Below are 21,560 nucleotides of genomic sequence, written 5' to 3'. Positions count from 1 at the left end.
GACTTTTCTTTGGGATGGGCATCTGGCAGGGGGCTCTGGGAGGTCCTTCCTGGTGATGTGGAAGTTGACATCCCTGGAGGGCTTGCTCTGTGCCAGGCACTGTCCCGAGCACGCTGCATGGGCCACCTCACTGCGTCTTCCCAGCCACCCCACAGGAAGGCCTATCGTCATCCATAGTTTACAGATGAGGAAACAGAGGCTCAGAGAGGTCACTGTCTTGTTCAAGGCCAGTTGGGTGGTTGATGGAGGGGCCCGGCTGTGAACCCAGCTTGGCCTGACTACAGGGTCATGGCCCAAAGTGGTTCATTATGTTGATAGAGTGTGTTATTTTGTGTCTTTATTATAGGACCTCAGATCCAGGAAAATGCACAACCTGGGCCAGATGTGGTCACAGTTTATACATTTTAGTGCTTATTCTTCTCCATGGAGTCTCCAGTGTGTCTGTGTGAGGTCCCCGGATAAGGGCAGAAGCTCCTGGAAGAACCAAGGTTGACTTGGATCTAGAGCTCCTATGTGTGTGTTTAAGGTTCTGCCCAATCTGCTCCTTTCTGGCTGCCCAGCCTCATTTGCCACTGTTTCCCTCATGCCTTCTCTTCTGGGCACACCAAATGGCCCTGCTGTTTTGGTCTTGGAGCATTTTGCTTGGCTTCAATGCTCCCTGGTGCTGGAACGCTGTTCCTAGGTTTCTACCTGATGGATTCCTTCTCTCTTGATGCCCCAGAGACAAGGATCACTAGTTCTATTATGAGAACACTGCACACCTTCACGCATCTTTCAGAAGGTTGATTGTACTATACTGCAATTTTTTTAAGCTCAGAAAAACTTAATACAGAACGTTATAGTGAATATATATAACAATTATCGATATGCCCACAACCCAGAATTAACATATGATGAAATTTTGTCATCTCTGCTTCAAATTGTTTTTAAAAAATAAAAGGTACAATATATCACTTAAAACATGAAAGTCCTGGACTTCCCTGGTGGCGCAGTGGTTAAGAATCTGCCTGCCAATGCAGGGGACACAGGTTCGAGCCCTGGTCCAGGAAGATCCCACATACTGTGGAGCAACTAAGCCCGTGCACCACAACTACTGAGACTGCACTCTTGATCCCGCGAGCCACGACTACTGAGCCCATGTACTGCAACTACTGAAGCCTGCATGCTCTAGGGCCCGAGTGCCACAACTGCTGAGCCCATGTGCTGCAGCTACTGAAGCCTGCGCACCTAGAGCCCGTGCTCCGCAACAAGAGAAGCCACCTCAATGAGAAGCCTGCGCATGGTAAAGAAGAGTAGCCCTTGCTCACTGCAACTAGAGAAAGCCCGCACGCAGCAATGAAGACCCAATGCAGCCAAAAAAACCCCACAGAAAACCAAAACAAATAAACACACAAACAAAAAAAACCATGAAAGTCCTTTCAGAAACCCTTTTGTATTCATTCTCTTCCTCCCTTCCCCAGAAACTGCCACTCTGATGAATTTCGTGAGCCAACCCATGTTTTTATATCTTTATTACAGTTTTGTCCAGCAATAAATAGTATATAATGTTGTCCCTTGTGTCTAAAATTTTTTACATGTTCATATCTTTTAGTATCTTGCTTTTTCACATAAGTTTATACTTTTGAAAAGTTTTAAGATTTTTGTTGATCTATCTAGTTCTGGTTCATTCCTTTTAGGATCTGTATGAAATTCCATTTATGAATAAATCACAGAGTGATTTATATATTATATATTATATATATTTATATAATATATATATGAGTGATATATATATCACTCTATATAATATATAGAGTGATATATATATTATATATTATATATATTTATATATTATAGATACTATACCAGCAATTTAGAATATTTCCTGAGTTACCTCTCAACTATGGGAAATAGTTGGAGCACTGTTTCAAAAAACTTGTCTCCAATAACATATGAGCAGTTGAGGCTGGGAGGCAGTATTCTCTTCCCCCTTCCCGAGGCTTTTCAATATAATTATGCTGATTTTTGCCTTTGCCTCCTGACTCAACTGCAGTCTTTGAGTTCACCACTCAAAAAACTCTCCTTAACCAGTCACCTGATGAGGTGAGTCAGAAGTCTGCAGAATCATCATTTCCAATAACCAAACCCTGGCTGTTTCCCAGCCTCAAAAGGACACAGCCTAGCAGCAGTGTGCTCTGTGACATTTTTCCCATTTAATCCACTTGGTTTGCTTTCCCAGGAAGCAGACTTGGAGACAGATTTCTGAGCAGCGGGTTTATTGAGAAGTGTTCCCTGGAGAACCACCTGTGAAGGAGGGAGGGCATCAGAGTTGACCAGAGAGAGGCTAAACTGTGATGTACTTGGGCAGATACCTCAAATGATCTCTACTGGGAGTGCTGGAGATGGGGCGACCTATCAAAACAAGGTTCCAGGCCTTTGTACTGCTCATTACCCAGGCACTGGATGAAGGCTGCTTTCAGGAAAGGGTGAGGCAGCTCCATTTGCCAAAAGTCAAACCCAGGAGAGGACTCATCTGCGGACCATCTGCAGCCAACGCTCATGGCAGCCAAGGGAGTGAATGTCTCTGTCCTTAGAGGGAGCTGGGCAGCTGACAACAGCATCCACTACAGTCCACCCGTCGTGCTGCTTGGATCCATCTGTTTCATATTCACCACATCTGGGGGCAGTTCCTCCAGGATTCTGGTTGGTCTCTTTTTCCAGGGAAAACTACAAAAAAAAGTTAGTTGGGCAAACTGTAGCCCCTGTCACCACAGCTGGTCTTGAGGCCAAATCAGGATCTCCTCATCTCCCATTTCTACTATCCATTCATGTTCATTTTATATCCATTCTATGTTCATTTCATCCTCTGTTAGCACCAGTGCTGGTCTAGGTAGCTTTCCTGCTGGAGTGACCCTGATTCTCATCCCTGAGGGGCCGAACCCTTGGTCATCATTTCTTCTCAGGCCATAGTTACTGTATTTGCCCATTAGCTGTCAGCATTGGGCAGGGAATTACTAAGACACACTCAGGAGATTACCTGGGTTCTCTGCTCTCATTATGTAATGGCAGCCCTACAGCCTTCTGCTATCAGTGAAATTCCCTTGCCAGTGTAGTAACACATCTTCTTATCTGTTGGCCTCCTGGCATGAGGAAACTGAAGGAACCATGTGACAGCCATAACTTTAAGTTTAATGGGATTCTCACTGTGTCCCCTGGTGGGAGCATACCCTCGCTGGGAATCAGAACTTCCAGATCCACAAAATCTAAAGTTGAGGAAATGGGAATGTCAAATTCCCCAGTGGGGTTATGGGAAATGATGGTAATGAGGCCATTCCTACCTTCATCTGTGGTTCCTGGACTCATCAACTTAATCTATTGGGAATTCCATGCATAGTGATCATTGCTTTAGAGTTTATACTCATCCTGAAGGATGGTACGCCATCCTTCCAGGATGTCATCTCCAAGCTGACAACTCAGCTACACGTCTCAGGCCAGCAGCTTCTGAGTAGTGCAGAATGTGACAGGGATCCTGTGGTCATTTTCCCATTGCTGCAAAGTGGGTTTTTTGATCTGAGGCAATGTTATATAAGATCCCATGTTGGTAGATCAAACCAATCCACAAATTCTGGACTAGTGTTGCTGACTGCCACCCGGCAGGCAGGAAAGGCAAATCCATATTCAGAATGTGTATTGATTTCAGCCAAGAAGATTTGCTGACTCTTTCAGGGTAGAGAGGTCCAGTGAAGGCAACTCGTCACCAAATGACTGGTTCATCTTTTCAAGCAATAGTGTCATATTGAGGTCCCAACATTGGTCTCTGTTGCTGGCAGACTAGACATTCTGCAGTGACAGTAGCTAGATCCACATCGGAGAGTGGAAGCTCATGTTTTTTGGCCCCCAAATAGCCTCCATCCCTGCCACTACGGCTACTCCATTTATGACCCCGTTTTACCAGCATTGGGTGACCGAAAACAGTGACTGGCTGACCTTGACTGATCAAGTTGTTCTGTCTCCTTGGTTGTTTAGTCCTCTTCTATGGTAGATGTTCTCTAATGGAGTTAACATGAGCTACAAACAGTTTTACACTTCATACTCACTCTCATACATCTATCACATCCCTCTTCCGTAGACCTCCTTGACATTGATCTTCTGTTCTTTCTCCTTCCAGGCCTCTGACCAAATAGCCAAGCCACTCACGACTGCCCATGCATCCATATAAAGGCTAACCTCAGGCTACTTCTCTTCCTGCACCAATGGAATGACCAGGCACACCACCCAAAGCTCTGCCATTGGGAAGATTTTCCCTCATCTCTGTCTTTCAAGGCTGTAGAGGATCAACAGTCCATTTTTTGGCTTATAGCACATCCTGAAATGACCCATCTGTGAACAAGCTTGGGCTTTTCCCTCTTCCATCATCTGGTCAAGAGTCTTCTCCAACCATGAAGGCGTTGGTGGCAGCTGAAGGAGAAGAACCAGTGCAACAGTGGTGGATCACATGAAAGCGTGGCCTACCCAGTCACGCAGCTTCCTGTGCTTTCAGGCCTTGCTTGTTCCTGATCCTAGATGTTCCACTTCTATCATATAATAAATTGCTCTCGGGCCTGGCCAACTTTTTGACTTAGTGGGTCTGATGGAACTCAGCTCATGATGGGGCTGCGTGGTCACTTGATGTCCCAAGGTCAGATGGTCCATCTCTAACCAGGGCTTGGTAGCACTCCAGGAGCTGTTTTATAAACAACTTTCTGTTGTAAATTGTACATTCTTGCTCTTCTAAGAGGCTTGCCATGAACTCCACATGGTATCTTTTCCCAAATATGCCTCTAATACCATAAATACCTCTAATACCATCATGTCTACTGGATCATATGACCCAAGTAGCAGGCCTGTTTACACTAAAGCCTGGACCTGCTGCAAAGCATTTTCCTTCTGTGGGTCCAACTCAAAGCTAGCAGCCTTACATATCATGTGGCATATGGATTGGAGCTGCCTCCAATAGGTATGGAACATGCTGCCTCCAGAACCTGAAGCAGCCTGCCAGACATTATCCTTTGTGGTGGGAGGTACAAGTTGCAATCATTTACTTTTTTGACTTTGGAGAAAATGTCCCAGATCACTGGATTCTTAAAAACTTCGCTAATGTGGTAACACCCTGAATTTACATAGGGTTGTATCTCTTTCTCTGAAATATGTTTATCTTATGAAGTCCTCCAAAATACCCACTACTGCTTGCTCATCCCATTAGCATGATGTCGCTGGTTTGGTAGACCACTGTGATGTTCTGTCTGATGTCCAGCCAGTCTGGATCTCTTTGGACTATATTATGACAGAGAGCAGGAGAATTCACTTAGCCCTGGGAAGATGGTCAATGTATACTGTTGCTCTTCTTCCATGAATGGGAAACATTTCTGATCCTTTTCCTGAAAGGAAGGGAAAATAATGCATTTGCCAGATCTGTGGCTGTATACCATGTACAGTCCTGCGGGCTGTGTTTAACAAGGATTGCACACCAGTCGGCAGCTGCAATTGAGGCTAGTACTTGCTTGAGTTTACAATTGTTCACTATCATCTTCCAGGATCCATCTGTTATTTAGGAGCCAGACTAGTGAATTAAATGGGAATAGGCTAGAGACCACACCTCCATATCCTTTAGGTTTTAAGGGTGGCGCTGACCTCTGCTGTTCTCCCTGTGCTGCGATATGTTTTTGATTTACTATCCTTGGCTAGAATGGGAAGGTGGTGTCAGAGGCTTCTCACTTGGCCTTCACCACTGTGATAGCTCTTATCCCATAGGCCAATGTGGGGGGTTGTAACAACCACCATGAATGTCTATTTCCATTCCACATTTGGGGCTGGGGAAATGACCATTGGATGGGTCTAGGGATTCGGTGAACCCACTGTGAATCAAATATGGGCCAGGATGTCATTTATTCCTAGCCCCTATATGTCCTTCTCTAACGGTGGGGGCATGGTACCACTTCAGTTTCTTGAGCATCAGTGTTAATTCAGAGCCTGTATCTGGAAGTTGCTGAAATGTAAGAGTATTCCTCTTTCTCTAGTGTACGGTTATCCACGTAAATGACTGTAGATACTTTTGGAGAAAAACTGGGGGAATTATTTCCATATACACTTGCCATGGCATTGAGGGCTCTTCCTCACGGCAACCTGGCTTCTCCTTTAGTCAGTGGTTTCTGGGTCTGAGAACTGGCTCAGGTCCAGAAATTGGCCAAGGAATTATGACTTTTATTAGTATTGCTACCCTTGGCCTTCTGATAATCCATCCTCGATTTCTTTTGGTTGTATAGGTTGAGCATTACCCTGTTAATTGCTGTCTATCTTGCCTCTGGGGATGTCTTATTCCATTAATGATTTCCATAATCTTTCTTTGGATCATGCCCTGGGATTGCCACTTCAGTTTTGCTTTTCATTAACAATAATTGCACTCATTCTGTTTTTGATGGTTAATTCAGGATCTTATCATCCCCATTGTTACGAGGGAGTCAGTTCTATAACAACTTTCTATTTAGCTTCTATATAGGTCTGCCTAGAGAGTAAGCTTCTTAGTGACGCTGGTGCCACCTCACCACGTCACCCCTTATCGCATTGATAAATGGAGTGTCCTCTAGGCGTCCCATGGAACATAGCCACTGGTAGGTATTTCAGCCTTACTTAGCATATCCACTCTAGGATGCCAAAGTCTGTGAGCATTCTGATTCCTTCCTTTACCATCTGCCATGACTGCTCTGGAATTTTTTCTTCACTTTGTGTGGTCTATCACTTTCTCCAAGTTTACAAGATCGACTCTAGGAACATGTGAATACCATCTCCCAAGGTCCTTGCTGGGGTGTTAAGTCTGATCATGGGAGAGGGCTCCCAAATCAATACACTCTCCTTTATCCAACTTTATAGTCTGTCCCTCTTAGTTCAGAACCCTCAGGGTCTAATTCCATTACATTCTCCTGAATCCTGCCAGAACTGGCCGGAGGTTGAGATCCCACAGCTCCTTCGGGGTGTAGTCCTTTCCCTTCCTTAGCAGGCCCAGAACCATGACCAGGTTGTGACTTGATCCTAGTTATTGGTGGTGGCCAGGAGGAGAGGTAAGAATAAGTCCTGTCTTACAAGGTAGAAGCCTCTGCACTATCTTTAAGCAAAGGGAAGCAGTGGCTTTTTAAAAATTTTTATTTATTTAATTTACTTTTGGCTGTGTTGGGTCTTTGCTGCTGCACGCGGGCTTTCCCTAGCTGCGGCGAGCGGGGGCTACTCATTGCGGTGGCTTCTCTTGTTGCGGAGCACGGGCTCCAGGCGGGCGGTCTTCAGTAGTTGCAACACGCGGGCTCAGTCGTTGTGGCTCGTGGGCTTCAGTAGTTGTGGCACAGAGGCTCTAGAGCGCAGGCTCAGTAGTTGTGACGCACGGGCCCAGTTGCTCCGCGGCATGTAGAATCTTTCCGGACCAGGGCTTGAACCCACGTCCCCTGCATTAGCAGGAGGATTCTTAACCACTGCGCCACCAGGGGAAGCCCCCGAAGCAGTGGCTTTTAAGAAAGGAGAGGCCACTTTTGTAGGGCTAGAGGGTTCAGGAGGATCTAAGATTTCAAGATTCTTGAGCACATTGACTCCATCCCAAATGCCAAGGTCCTGCTCTTTCCCAACCAGGGTGCTAGTTTTGGCATAAGTAGATTTGTTGGGGTTGAGAATTTCACTTTCTGTGGAGTGCTGCTATTTTTTTTGTTTTTTTTTTAAATCGAAGGCTAGTTGATTTACAATGTTGTGTTAGTTTCTGGTGTAAAGCAAAGTGGAGCGCTGCTATTTTTATAGGCAAGTCCTCGGCTTTATCCTGAACTTTTTATGCCCTCTTGCTGCGGGAGATGAGAGTCTTATATTCCACCTTAAGAAGGTAATTAATTTCCCTCAGCCTTTCATTATCTTGCTCCAGTGCATTTATAGCACTCAACAGTAGCCATCCACAGTCTCTCTCAAACGCCTGAGATGTTATATCAACCAGCACATTCTCTTCTACCTTAATCCCATCCCAATTCACTCCCCATGAAAATTTAACAACTGGACTACTTGCACTTGCCGGGTGCTGTCTGTGTTCCACCTGTCCTGAGCGATGGGGTCTTCACTGCTAGATGGACAGTAGGGTGATCCAGCTCTAAAATCTCAATTTACGGTGTTTGTCCATCCTTGGACCACCTCTCTTACAGGTGGGTTTCCAGGGAAACAGATGTGAGACAGAGATTTGTACACAGGTGGTTTATTAGGGTGTGCTCTCAAGACCAATATCTGTGAGGGGCTGCGGGAAGCAGGCTTGGGTGTAGGAGAACTTGGGCTGCAATACAGTTGCAACAGAAGCCTCAATCGATACTATAGTGAGTGCTGGAGCTGGGACAGCCCTTCTCAAATGTGCTGAAATGAGGCAAAGGAGCTGGGCCTCTATACTCTGGGCTGACCTGTCCTTGGAAGAGGGCTTCCCTGGGGAGGGTGTGTAACCTTGGGCGAAGCAGCTCCCTTCTATTAAAGGCCATTCTTAGAGGAGAACTCAGTCATGAGCCATTAGCAGCCAACACTCCCAGGAGATGGGGGCGTGAGTGCTTCAGTACTGAAGGGGTATCTGGGCAGCTCACAACAGAATCCACTACAGAGAGGTAAACTTTTTCTATCCCCCCTCTCCCCCCACTGTTATGACAATGTTGTCATGACCACCTTTGCGCATCTCTTTCCTTGTGCACATGTATAAGCAATAATTCCCCAGCTTTTTCACCTCTTGCAGCATAACTGGAATATGATAGTATGTATACATCACACTTGAGTAAACAGGACAGAGTTTTGAGCCTGGAGTGGGCTGGTTGTGTTGCAGCTCGCAGGGGGCTCAAGTGGGTCCTCTCCCTGCCATTGCTGCCCCCAGGCCTGAGAGGATCAGTATCTCCAATAGCACACAAGGGTTGGAACTCTCTACTCAGGATATGGATATACCTAGATGAGGGGTTGCGGGGTGTAGGGTATGTACATTGTCAGCTTTCCTACATATTGGCATTTGTTTTACAAAACCCTAAGGGGATGCCAATTCACGTTTTCAGACTTCAACATTGTTGTTAATCTGATGGGAAGTAACATCTCATTGCTTTAATTTCCTTATTGCGTATCTTCACACAAATTTATTGGCCTTTTGCTTCCCTCTTCTGTGACTGTCCATTCATTTCCATTGCCCTTTTTCCTGGTGGGCTGTTTGTCTTTTCCTTGATTTGTGGAACTCATCGTTTCACTCCCTGGCTGCCTCTGCAAATTCAATGCCCCTCCTGCTGATGCTGTTACCTCCCCACCCAATAGGGACTCTGATTCTTTGCATCTTTATGTCTGGAGAGGTACGCTGTTAGGTTGCCTGAGAGAGAGTTCAAGTCCCATACTTGCACCTTTGCTGCAAGGGAGACTCTGAAAGCAAGCACCTGAACGTTCAGCTTCTGTAGTTGGAGGTGGGCTCAGTTTCTCACCATGTCTTGTAAGGCGATGGGTTACTCAGAGGGGCGTCAGATTGGGGAATCCCTCCTTCAAGAACAATAAACATCTACCCCAGTGTTAAGGTTTAAAGGACATGGAACGTGTAAAAGTGCCCAGCAGGTGCTCGGAAGATATTAGTCACTTCCTCCTCCTTCCTGGCTTGATGGAGACAAATGTCCCCACTGCAGGGATGGCAAATTAAGTGGATTTGCATCATATAAGCATTTAACTAATGCAAATTCCCCCACTCTCTCCCAATTCTGTGTTTGCAGGTTGTAGCAGAGAAAACTGACAGCTCCTCTGGGACAGGAGGTTTTTCCTGATCAGTGGGTACACATTTATGTGGGAGAGAACAGGAGGAAGCGGGGCTCTGTTTTTGCCATCCCCTCCCTTGAGCTCAGTCCCGGGTGCCTCTCCCACTGCCCTGAGTGAGTCTGGCTTTTAAAGACAGGTATTTTCACACATCCCGGCCTCTCGACGACATTCAAGCCCCTCATTTGGTATTCAGCCATCGACGCAGTGACCTGTGGCCAGGATGGAGGAAAAGCTTCCTGGGTTGGATTCATTAAGAGCCTGAGAGCGCCTATACTTTGTTTGAGATTTAGGAGATTTTCAAGGATGATCTTTGACGCTATGCAGTTTACCTTTTCTGGGAGGACTTCAGAATCTACCTCCTGTTGAAGAGACAGCCTCCCCACCCCCAAAGCCGGTAGAGGTCTCATCTCAAGAGTTGCATGTGATCAATTGATTATGAAGGTCTGGAAGATTCCAGAAGAGGGGTGATGGTGATGGTTGACTAGCAACGTCTGCTAGGAGGACGGGAGCGGGAGAGGTTGGCATTGGGGGCAGGTATTTTGGGGTCTCTGGTTCTCATTGCCTCCCACTGTGAGCAGGCTGAGGGTCTTCTTCTCCATCTCCTCTTCCTCTTATAGAATCTGTTCCCTTTCCCTTCAGTAGCATTCCTCTCTGCCCTTCGGGGTAGCAACATCAGAGGAGCCCTCCGTTAGTCCAAGGTTAATGTCGGTGGGTATTCCTGGACATCAATGTGTCCTGTCTTCTGTGAGTCTGAGCCACGTGGAAGTTCCCAGAGGCTGGAGTCTCAGGGGTAACTGATAAAATTGGGGCCGGGTCCTGCTAAGCTGAGAGGTGAACCACCAGCCTGGAGAGCTCACTGAAGCTGGCCTACGCTGACTTCCCTGAGGCTGGCCACTGCCAGGACCTCCCTGTTGATCCCACTTGGAATCCTAGAGCATCTTCACTCTAAAGGCAACAGAGAGCCTCAAACTCTGTCATTGTTCAGGTGGGAGAGGGGGTCGGGAGGCAAGCTGGAGACTTGAACCCGGGTCTCCTGACCCCACACACTGTCTCAGGAGTGTGTGACACTCTTGGGTGCCTCTTCAGCAGGGCCAGCATCCAGAGACCTTGGACTGGGGTGGGGCCCCAGCATCCAGCGGGGCACTTCAGAGGTCTCAGGGTGGGGTGTGTCCCAAGGGCTGGACCCTCTTCATTGGAGCCCTTCCTGGCTCCCTGGACGCTGCCCTGACCTTGTTGGCTGGGCACTCCAGAACCACAGGAAGAGAGGACGTGGGACTTGCGCTGGGCTGGTGGTCCCTGCGTCCGTGGTGGGAAAAGACAGAAGGTGCCTCCCAGGCCATCCAGTTGCCCCTCAGTGGCTGCTGCTGTCCCTGGAGCCAATGGACCAGATCTTAACTCATGAAGTAGGTGGGGGAAGAGGGGGAAACCCAGGCTGTATCTGGGGCAAGTAGTCTCTACCGAGGGCTCTGGCTGCACATTTCCCTCTGCAGAGACTCTCCCACCTCAGCGGCACCCCTTCCCCAAGGCCGGCACAATCATCCGGGATTCACTTCTTGGGGTCATCTCTACTGCCAGTCAGGCAAGCAGTGGGACAAGCACTGCTCCTGCCTGACAGGTGGAGGCACAGACCCTGGATTAGGAGTTGGATTCCTGAATTCTAGCCCCACCTCCCAGTTTGTTCATCTGTAAGATGAATGGGGAGAGAACAGGGCTTCTGCCACGCTTCACCCGTCCATTCATCAGTTCGTGGACATTTGCATCATTTCCACTTTTTGTCATTTCTGAAGAATGCTGCCATAATATTTGTGCACAGGTTTTCGTTAGGACATAAATTTTTACTTATCTTGCATATATACGTTGACTCTTGAACAACACCAGTTTGAACTGTGTGGTCCACTTCTACGTGGATTTTTTTCAATAAATATATACTGCAGTACTACACGATTCGAGGTTGGTTGAGTTCATGGATGCGGAACCGTGGATACGGAGGGCCAACTGTAAAGTTATAAAGCAGATGTTTCGATGGTGTAGAGGGTTCACTTTGTTCAAGGGTCAGCTGTACATAGGAGTAGAATTACTGGTTTTTATGGTTATTCTATGCTTAATCTTTTGAGGAACCTCCAGACTGTTTTCCACAGGGGCTGGACCATTTCACGTGCTCACCAGTGGTGCACAAGGGCTCCCATTTCCCCACACCTTTGTCAGCACTTGTTATCGTTTGTCTTTTTAACTGTGGCCACTTTAGTGGGTGAAGGGGTATTTCATTGTGGTTTTGATTTGCATTTCCCTGAAGGCTAATGTTATTGAGCATCTTTTCGTGGGCTTATCGGCCCTAATAAAGCTTTTGTTTCTAACTTCATCTCAGCTTTGCTTCCCAAAGAACCCCATTTGCACTGGGTGTTGATGGGAAGCCGATGTCTTTGTCTTTTAGTCTCTGTGTCTCTCTTTTTCTCTTTCTCTCTGTTTCTTTCTTTGTCACCCATCCACCCTAACACACACACACACACTTCTTTTTGCCCACAGTTGCTGGGAACACGCTGGTTAGGCCCATAGTGTTTGCAATTCTTTCTTTTCAATAAAAGCATAAAAATGTCAGCTTGACACCACACCATGGCAACTGCCCCATAACAAGATACATCTTTCCATGGGTCTCCTGGAGACTGCCCAGCACTGTTGGGCCTGCAGCCCATCCCAAGAGCCATATTTATCTTCTGATTCGGAGAGATTCTGTACTGACACCATCCATGATCTGCCTTCTTCTGTTTTCTGCTCCCCTCTCCTAACGATTCCCCTTGTGTCAGTCTTTTCTCTCCAGCCAAGTAGCGCGAGCTCATGAAAGGCAGGGACCAGGCCTCTTTCTCTTGCCCCTCCCTCAGTGCCAGCGCTGGGCTGGGCCTTGGCAAAGACTTGCCATTGACGTGAAGCTTACGGTGAGGTGGGAGTTGGGGGTAAAATCTGAAGGCCTGTGAGCTGTGGGAAGCCAGGGCCCTGTCTGGCTAATTCACCCAGTGCCCAAGATGGTGACATGTGTGTAGCAGGCTGTGGTTTAAGGAATATATTCGGTCTTTTTCTCTGGTTCCTGGCATGGAGCTCTTAAAAAAACCCTTGTTTTTTCCTGAGTGATAGGAGTGTCTTTTCTTATTCCTAATGAGCCCTTTGTGACCACACCGAAGTTTATGCTAATGAGGTGACTCATAGTGGGCCCCTAAAAAGCTTCAGGATGGGGGCTGGTCACCAGAAAGACCAAATAGTGATTAGATGTGGGAACTTTCAGCCCTACTCCTGACCTCTGGGGAAGGGCTGGAGATTGGGTTATAAACACTCTTTAATTTATTTTTGGCTGCGTTGGGTCTTCATTGCTGTGCACGGGCTTTCTCTAGTTGCGGCAAGCGGGAGCTACTCTTCGTTGCAGTGCACGGGCTTCTCATTGCGGTGGCTTCTCTTGTTGCGGAGCACGGGCTGTAGGTGCGCGGCTTCAGTAGTTGTGGTTCTAGAGCGCAGGCTCAGTAATTGTGGCTCACGGGCTTAGTTGCTCTGCGGCGTGTGGGATCTTCCCGGACCAGGGCTCGAACCTGTGTCCCCTGCATTGGCAGGCGGATTCTTAACCACTGCGCCACCAGGAAGCCCTATAAACACTCTTGGTTGGTGAAAACATTGAGGTGCTGGGAGGGTGGCGTACCTCTCCCATCCCCATACTTCACCCTATTCATGTCTTCTATTTGGCTGTTCCTGAGTTGTATCCTTTCTAATAAACCAGTAATCCTAAGTAAAGCCCTGTCCTGAGTCCTGAGTCATTCTACTGAATGATAGAACCTGAGGAGGGAGTTGTGAGAATCCCTGAATTTGCAGTTGCCTGGGCAGAAGTGGGTCACCTGGGGACCCCATCTGTGGCTGACATCTGAAGGGAGAGAAGTCTCGTGGGACTGATCCCTAAACTGGTGGATCTTGACGCTGGCTCGGGTAGTTAGTATCAGAATTAAATTGAATTGTTGGACACTTAGTTGGTGTGGGAGAATCAGAGAAGTGGTGTCAGAAAAAAACACGTACAAGCCCCTGACGAATATGTGTTGAGTGAACAAAAATTTGTTGAATGAACAGAGAGAGTTACCATAAATTAAGCACTATATCCTATGCCAAATGCTTTATGTTCATTCATTCAAAAAAACACTTTTTGAGTAAGTACTACATGCCACGTGCTGGGCTTGGTATTTGGGTACAGCTATGAACAATTAAGCCAATTCAACAAACAATTTTAGCACCTACTACATGCCACACATTGTTCTAGGTACTGGGGATACAGCTGTGAGCCATTCAAGTCTACACAAGAAATATCTATTGAGTTCCTACTACGTGTCGGGCATTGCTCCAGGTCTGGAGAATACAGCAGTGACCAAACAGAATTGATACCGTGTGTGCATTTTGCAGGACCCCCTAGGAGGTAAATCCTTCAATTTTGTTCATTTTACATTTGAGGAAAATGAGGCTCAGAGAGGTTAATTGGCTTTTACAAGGTCACACAGCCAGGGCAGTAAGGCTAGACCTAACCACTGGCCCATCTGACATCAAGCTTGTGTTCTCACCCTCTGGCCCAGGCTGAGTAATGTTGGGTTGAGTCCTGGGGTCCTCTTTACTGAGCACTTTAGGGATCCTGCATCCCTCACACAAGCCTCCCTCTTCTGGGGCTCCCTCCCTGCACCTTCCTGTCTGATACACAAAATTCCGATCATGGCTGGCAGTGTTCCTGAGTGACACCCCTGAGTGCCGTAATGTGTTTTCTTGCACAAAACCCCGTGTTCAGCAAATCGCTGTGACCAAGACCCTATCCAGTTACCTGCCGCATCAGAGGTATGTTCTGAGGCACTGCCAAGCAAAGCAGAGCATAATACTTCTAAGAATTTTAACCATTAGATAAAAAAAGCACAGCCCTGGCAGCTCCTGGCAGGCGCTGCCGAGCAGGAACCAGATACAAAGCAAACAAGAAGGGCTCGTCCTATGTGTGGGCTGATGTCTTTCCTGGTGGGTCGGCCACCCTGGGCCCATAGTCGCGTTGTCAAAGCCATTGGTCCCTTGGCTCCAGTGGCTGGCTGGCTGAAGGTGGGTGGCGCTGGGTTTCCACGCGCTGCCAAGCCCTGAGCTGTCTGCCTCCCGGGGGCGGGCTCAGTGGAGATGAGCTCTGAGTCCAGAGGCCCCACGCGTGGCTCTAAAGCCATATCTTGCCAGTTCCGCTGCTGTCCCTAGCCTCGGCAACTTGCGAACTTTGGGCAAGTGACAACTTTGCTGTGCCCTGCTGGGGATGGGAATAATACTATCTGCTTCATGTGTGAGGATTAAATGGATTAATATAAGCCAAGAGAACTGAGTGCGGCCCACCCTTGGGGCTCCGTAGCTATTAGCTGTTTCTGAAAGTCCGACATGGATGTCACACATCTCTGGGAGCACCTACGAGGCCCTGCAGGTGTACACGGAGGAGTAGAGCAGTTGTGGTCCCTGCCCTTGTGGAGCTTACGGTGTAGAGGGGTGATGGGAGACGAAGCAAACGTGACCTCAGAACTGGGCCTATGATTGGAGGTCTCCACCGGATGGGAAGACAGGGCAAGTCACTCTGGAGGACTGAAGTTCCTGAAGGACTGAACCCTGAAGTTCCGAGGGTACAGGAGGGAGGGACAAGCTTCCTCGGTAGAGGGAAGAGCACGTGCAAAGGCCTTGTGACGGGAGGAAGCCTAATGACCCAGGACCTGAGGTAAGGCCAGTGAGGCTGGAGGCAGAGTGACATGTGGGAGGTGGTACTGGAGAGGTGGGGAGGGGCCAGGTCTTGGGGTGCCCTGAAGGCCAAGTTGAGGAATTTTGCATTTCACCTAAGATCAACAGGAAGCATTAAAATGTTTTAGCCAGGTGGTGGCTTGATCAGATCAGTACTTTAATAAAGATCACCGGGCCGCTCTGTGGAACCTGGGGCACAGGGGGCCAGGAGGGAAGCCGGAAGGCCAGCTGGGAGGCCTTTCCAGTGGTCCAGGTGAGAGAAGACAGTGACTTGGACCAGGACGGTGGCAATGGGGGTGCAAAGGACTGGGCGATTCGAAAGGCCTTGCTGCTACAGTGGATACAGGGTGGGCTGTTGGAAGGGTCTTGGGAGTGAACGTCACAGCCCCAAGTTCCCGGGGAGTGGAGAGAACCGGCTGGGCCCATCCAAGTCACACTCAGTTCCTGGCAGGTGGTCCTGCGCTTGGCTCTTGACCCTTAAAGCCACCAAAGGCGCGAAAACGCTGAGCTGGACACGGCCCTCCACACGCTTACACTTCCCAGCCTCTTTCCAGATGCCCACGAAGGGTCAAGTCTCTGTCCCCTCCCCACACACTGGGGTAGCCGGGGCTCCAACCCTCTCTCCTCCTGGCTCAGGGCGAGGGCGAGGGCGAGGGTGGGCCCCTCCCAGGCGGAAGCCCCTCCCAGGCGGAAGCCAGTCCTGACGTCTTCAGTGGTTCAGTGCAGCACTTTCAGATCTGGTTCGGGTCGAGGTTCTGCCAGTTACTACAAGTTGTGGCATCGTGGAGCAAGTTACTAACCTTTCTGTACTTCAGTTTTCTCGTCTGTGGTGTGAAGGCGGGGCACCTAACTCGTAAGCTGTAGTGAGGATTTCAAGTGAGTCATCCACATAAAGCGCTCAGAAAAATGCTGGGCCCATAGCAGGTGCTCAGTAAATATTAGGTCTTATTGTTCCTAATAGCTGTAAAATGGGGATAATGATCCCGGGGCAGTTGAGAAGACTATATTTGTAATGTACCCATCACAGTGAGTGCCTGCTTAGTGCTCAAAACGTCAGTGTTGATCTTTACAGTAGTGCAAAATTGGGAACAGCCTCTGATCCAGTGGGAATCTTTTAAGTCAATTCTAGATTACAGTGGAATGAGAAGGAGCCATTAAAATGATGCTGCAGAAGAAAGATGTGGGAACTTGATTATTCTACAATGTTAAGTGGTAAAAAACCAGGATTAAAACTCCCTATGGTCTGAATGTATCCCTTCAAAATTCGTATATTGAAATCCTAACCCCCAAAAGTTGATGGTAGAAGGAAGTAGGCTTTTGGGAGATGCTTAAGACATGAGAATGGAGGCCTCATGAATGGGATTGGTGCCTTATAAAAGGGACACTAGAGAGATCCCTTGCTCCTTAGATCAGGTGAGGACCCAGTGAGAAGATGCGGACTATGAAGAAGGAAGCAGGACTTCACCAGAGGGTGACTGCTGGTTCCTTGATCTTGGACTTCCCAGCCTACAGAACTGTGCGCAATAAAATTCTGTTGTTTATAAGCTCTCTATTCAGTGGTATTTTGTTATAGCAGCCTGAACAGACCATGATAACACTGTACATGTAGTAGGTGAGACAGTAGTGATTTTTAGGTTTTTTTTTTTTTTAGACTTTTCACAATTAAAAAAATTTCAACCATGAAGATGCATTTGTTTAAGAGCCTGAAACATTAAAATGTTTATAAAGAGTTTCTAATGACAAGGGAACATGCTCATAATCCAACGTTAAGTTGAAAAAAGAAATTAGGTTACAAAATTGTCCAGTGTTAATTCACCTACACACAACAAAGTACCCAGAAGGAAATAAATACACTGTGACATCAGTGTCTGGTATCTCAGTGAGGGTGATTTTAAAACATGACCTCAAATTCTTTGACCTCTTCCCTCTGAGAAGAGGAACCTGAGACTTCTCCCCAATGAACCTGGGTGGACTTGTGACTGCTTTCGCCAATTAGAAAATGGCAGAAGTGACACTGTGTAACTTCCAAGACTAGGTCTCAAAAGGCCATACAGTTTCCCTTCACTTGCTAGAACCTTCTCTCTTGGAGCCCTGAGCATCTAGGTAAGAAGTACAACAACCCTGAGGCTTCCATATTGTGAGGAAGCCTGAGCCACGTGGAGAGGCCATGACTAGGCACTCGATTCATCCCAGTTCAGGAGCCTGACATGAGAATGAAGAAGCTTCTAGATGATTCTAGTCCCCAGCTGTTTGGGTCTTCCTAGCTGAGGCTTCAGACATCATGGAGAAGAGACAAGTCATCCCCCCTGTACCCTGTCCAAATTCCTGACTCACGGAATCTGTGATCATAATTAAATGGTTGTTCTCCGCCAGTAATTTGGGGTGGTTTGTTATATAGTGATTAGATAACTGGAACAGAGGGATTATGGGACATTTTTATTCTTTTAACTCTACTTTTTTAGAAACTTCAAGCTTTTTTATTATGAGCGTATGTTTTTTATTGTTAAGAAAAGATTTATAGGAAATGTTTGTTGAGTGAATAAAGAGAGGAAATAAAGAAAGGAAAAAATAAATTAAAGAAAAGGAGAGAGAGAGGGAGGGAGAAAGGAGCCAGTGAACCCTTTTTATGAGAAAGCCCTAACTCCATCTCTTTCAGGAATTACAGAGCTCAGACAAACTTCCCCTGGACGTTTCTTTCCCCCATGACCCATTCCGTTGAACCACTCTGCCCTTGGACCATGACTGAAGGACACAGCAGTAAATGACTCTGAGTCAAACAGCTGGCTGTGTGTCTTTGTGCAACTCACTCAACCTCTCTGAGCACATTTCCTTACCTGCCAGGTGAGGCACATGCAAATACTTGACATGGCTGGAATGTGGAAGAAACAGGATTCAAATGCAGGGCAGTTCTTCTTTCTCCATTAACGGGGTCTAGAAAAAGGCCTTGGGGGATATTAGGAGAAGGGAGCTGCTTCCGGCCAGGCCCCACCTGGTAGCCCTCTGTGCCGGCTGCCACTGGGGGCCAAGGTGCCGGGCACAGAGCAGGGAGGCTGGGGGCCCAGGCAGAGGTTGGGGCGCTCTGTCCCTCCAGGAAGCCAAGTGATCCCTCCCATAAGCCTTTCACCCCTGCATTCTCTGAATGAAGCCATTCAGAGGAGGAAACCCAACCGGCCAATGTTTTATGCATGGTCCAGCCATGCCAGCAACAGCAGGTCACCTGGGGAGGTATTATTTTTAGCCAGAGCATGTGAGTGAGCTGGGAGCTTGAAAGAAGCAGGCTAGTCACCCACCTGTCCGCCCCAGGACCCTCTCCTTTGCCTGGTGGTCCTAGGCAATGTTAACCCAAACCGTGCCCAGCACAGGGCACTGGCCTAAGCCAGGCCTCCACTGGGGGCGGGGTTGGGGTCTAGTCGCTCCAGGCTATCTGTTGTGTGGCAACTAAAGCAGCCAGCCATCTCGACACCTGCATGGCCACCTCCCACGGGGACCTCATGCCCTCCCTTTCCAGGTGTTGGCTCTGGGTAAGGCTAAACCCGGGGGAGAGGGGCAAGCATGTTTCTGAGACTCTGTGTGAGAGGACGTAACCTTTGTCAGCCTTCTGAAATTCCTCTGCTGCTGAAAAACATAATCTGGCTACTGGGGATGCCCAGCTTTCATCACTCCCAGTTTCCTCCTGGGCAATGTCCCCAGCAGGTAGAGTGTCCATTTCAGGGTAGATTGTCGGTGAATCCTAGGTGATTAACATCTTTTCCTGTCAAGTTTCCACGTCCCCCACCCCGCCTTGCTTTCAACTAACTTTCAGCTGCAGCGGGGCTGGCATTTATTGAGCGCCTACTCTGTGCTGAGTGCTTTTGTGCACATCATTTTTTAAATCCACACAGCCCTTGGGGTAGGTACTGCTATGGGCTTCATGTTTGTAATGGGGAAATTGAGGCTCAGAGAGGAGACTGACTTGCTCTAGGCCACCTAGTGAGTTACAGCAGAGCTGGACTCAGACCCAGGACTGCCGGACCCAAAGCAGTGCTCTCTGTACATTTTGAGTCCTGAACTGGTAGCTTCTTTAGGTTAAGAGTCAAACCCCACAGCTCAGAGGTGTTTTTCCTATGTTCTTTCCTGTTGATGAATAATCAGAAGCTACTAAATGTGGAAATGGAAGGAACAGTGGAGATCACCCCTTTTATGCTGTTCATTTCTCAGATGGAGAAACAGAAGCCCAGGGAGAGCAGGGCATTACTCAAGGCCACTTGGTGCCCCAGGAGCAGTCCCCAGTGTGCTGACCCTATTCCAGGGCTCCTTCTGTTCCAGCTCACGATATTCCACCACTTTATCTCCCCACACCTCCATCTGCCTATCTGTCAACAGGAACAGTCATTCAAGCTCCACTCACAAGCCCTCATGGATGTGAAGGTGCTTAGTGACCAGATGGGCTCACTGCTGGTCTGGTGAGTCCTCTGCCCCATTTGGCAGATTGATTACAGGCTGAGTGGGAGGCAGGGCTTTGGTTTGAAATGTCTCATGTTTAGGGCCTGACCAAGAGCGGTTGCTGAATTAACCCTGCATGGATGACCAAGGTCCATACAGGTCAAAAGTCTCTCAAGGTCTTTCACGAGACAGAATTCAATAGAGGGAATTGATTACACAAGAGATGTAAGAGCTGAGAAGCCAAGCAGGGAAAAATAAGAAAGCCAGGAGCCTAGCAGCAGTAGGAAGCTGCTGCTACCCCAGGGATGGGGGCAGAGAGAGGAGGGATGGGGGCAGAGCCTGGGAGCTGGGGTGGGAACTAGAATCTGGGCGGGGACTGTCTGATGGGGGTGGGACCAGAGGCCCAGCACAGTCTCTGTTGGAGAAACCACAGGAAACACAGAGGTGGGGGAGGAGGGGAGAAATAACTTGGCTTTTCCCTCCTCTCACTCTCTGCGATGCCTCCCATGAGCCAGACCAACACAGAAGCCAGATGGCCGAGGAGTCTGGGAAATGTAGTTCCTGTGATATGGAGCAAGGCTAGGATCTGGGATCAACAGGTACAAGGTCATCAATATCGCTGAGCAGACAGCATTGAGACTGTATCAGCAACCATTGGTTGAGTGTTCAGGCGCTTACATGCAGTAACTCCTCTTTACCCCACGACAACCCTTTTACAGAAAAGGAAACAGAGGCACTGAGTAATGAAGTGTCTCAGCCAGGCAGTGGGGGAACCGGCTTTAGCCCTGGGCCTCGTGCTCCGACTCCACACCCCCCTCCTTGCTGCATATACCCTCCAGGGCTGGTCCCCAGCCGTGCTTCGGGGCTTGGGCTCTGGGTTGAGTGCCGCCTACCTCAACACAGGTTGGTTGTTAAATGGGTCATTTCCCCATCTTACAGCTGAGGAAATGGAGGTGCAGACAGGTCACGGGACCCTCCCCTCCCCCACGCCCCCAGGTCACCTAGCTTGCTGGTGGCAGTGCTGGGAATTTGAACCCATCTCTTCTGGCTTCAGAATGCATGCCCTTTACTCTCGGGCTTCTTGAGGAGGGCGGTCCTGGGACCCCTGCCCGTGACTTGGGTGCTCCCTGGAACCCCTTCTCGTGGCCACCGTCTGGCTCCTCCCACAGCCCTCTCTAGCTCATTAACTCTGCCCGGATGGCCGGGCTGGTGTGGCTCAGGCATGACCCGCACGCCCAATTAGAGGAATTCAAAACGCCGTTTATTTATCAATGACTTAAGCTCATTTGATCATGAAGGATGTGGCCCAAACTATTCTCTGAAGCCACTGCTGTCCCTCAGCTGTGCCAAATCCGCCTTTGATCTGCTAATCCTGAGTTTATAAGGTTAGGAGATAAGCGGGCGGAACGAAATTCTTTTCTCTTTTGGTCCACCTAAGCAGTCATGAAACCCCCAGACATCATAGACCTCCTGGGCTCCTGCGGCCTCCTTGCCTGGATAACTCAGACGGTGTGAGAGCGGGGCCCCCGCATAGGGGTCCACACAGGCCATCTGGGGGTGGGGGGCTGTGGCGCTCCTCACCAGATCTGCCT

At 48.5% G+C, this 21,560-nt stretch overlaps 3 long non-coding RNA genes across 6 annotated transcripts in view; 2 read left to right on the top strand and 1 right to left on the bottom strand.

Moving 5' to 3' along the window:
* The window catches only part of LOC309616272, a 59,857-nt gene extending 55,264 nt beyond the window's left edge, over positions 1-4,593 (top strand). For all 4 annotated transcript variants that reach the window (XR_014237393.1, XR_014237394.1, XR_014237395.1 and 1 more), the window contains one exon: positions 4,148-4,593. This is a non-coding gene — a long non-coding RNA (uncharacterized lncRNA). The remainder of the gene's footprint in view (positions 1-4,147) is intronic.
* Positions 1-21,560, bottom strand: part of LOC309616285 — a 409,627-nt gene that overhangs the window by 376,616 nt on the left and 11,451 nt on the right. The gene's annotated exons all lie outside the window — the stretch shown is intronic.
* Positions 13,323-19,515, top strand: LOC309616283. Its single transcript, XR_014237412.1, has 2 exons — positions 13,323-15,526; positions 16,955-19,515. It is a non-coding gene; the product is annotated as an uncharacterized lncRNA (long non-coding RNA).

This window comes from Balaenoptera borealis (genome assembly GCF_965194805.1).
Source record: "Balaenoptera borealis genome assembly, chromosome: 19".
NCBI lineage: Eukaryota > Metazoa > Chordata > Mammalia > Artiodactyla > Balaenopteridae > Balaenoptera > Balaenoptera borealis.
The sequence above is the reverse complement of the archived record's forward strand: the minus strand, read 5'-3'. Positions and strand labels throughout refer to the sequence as shown.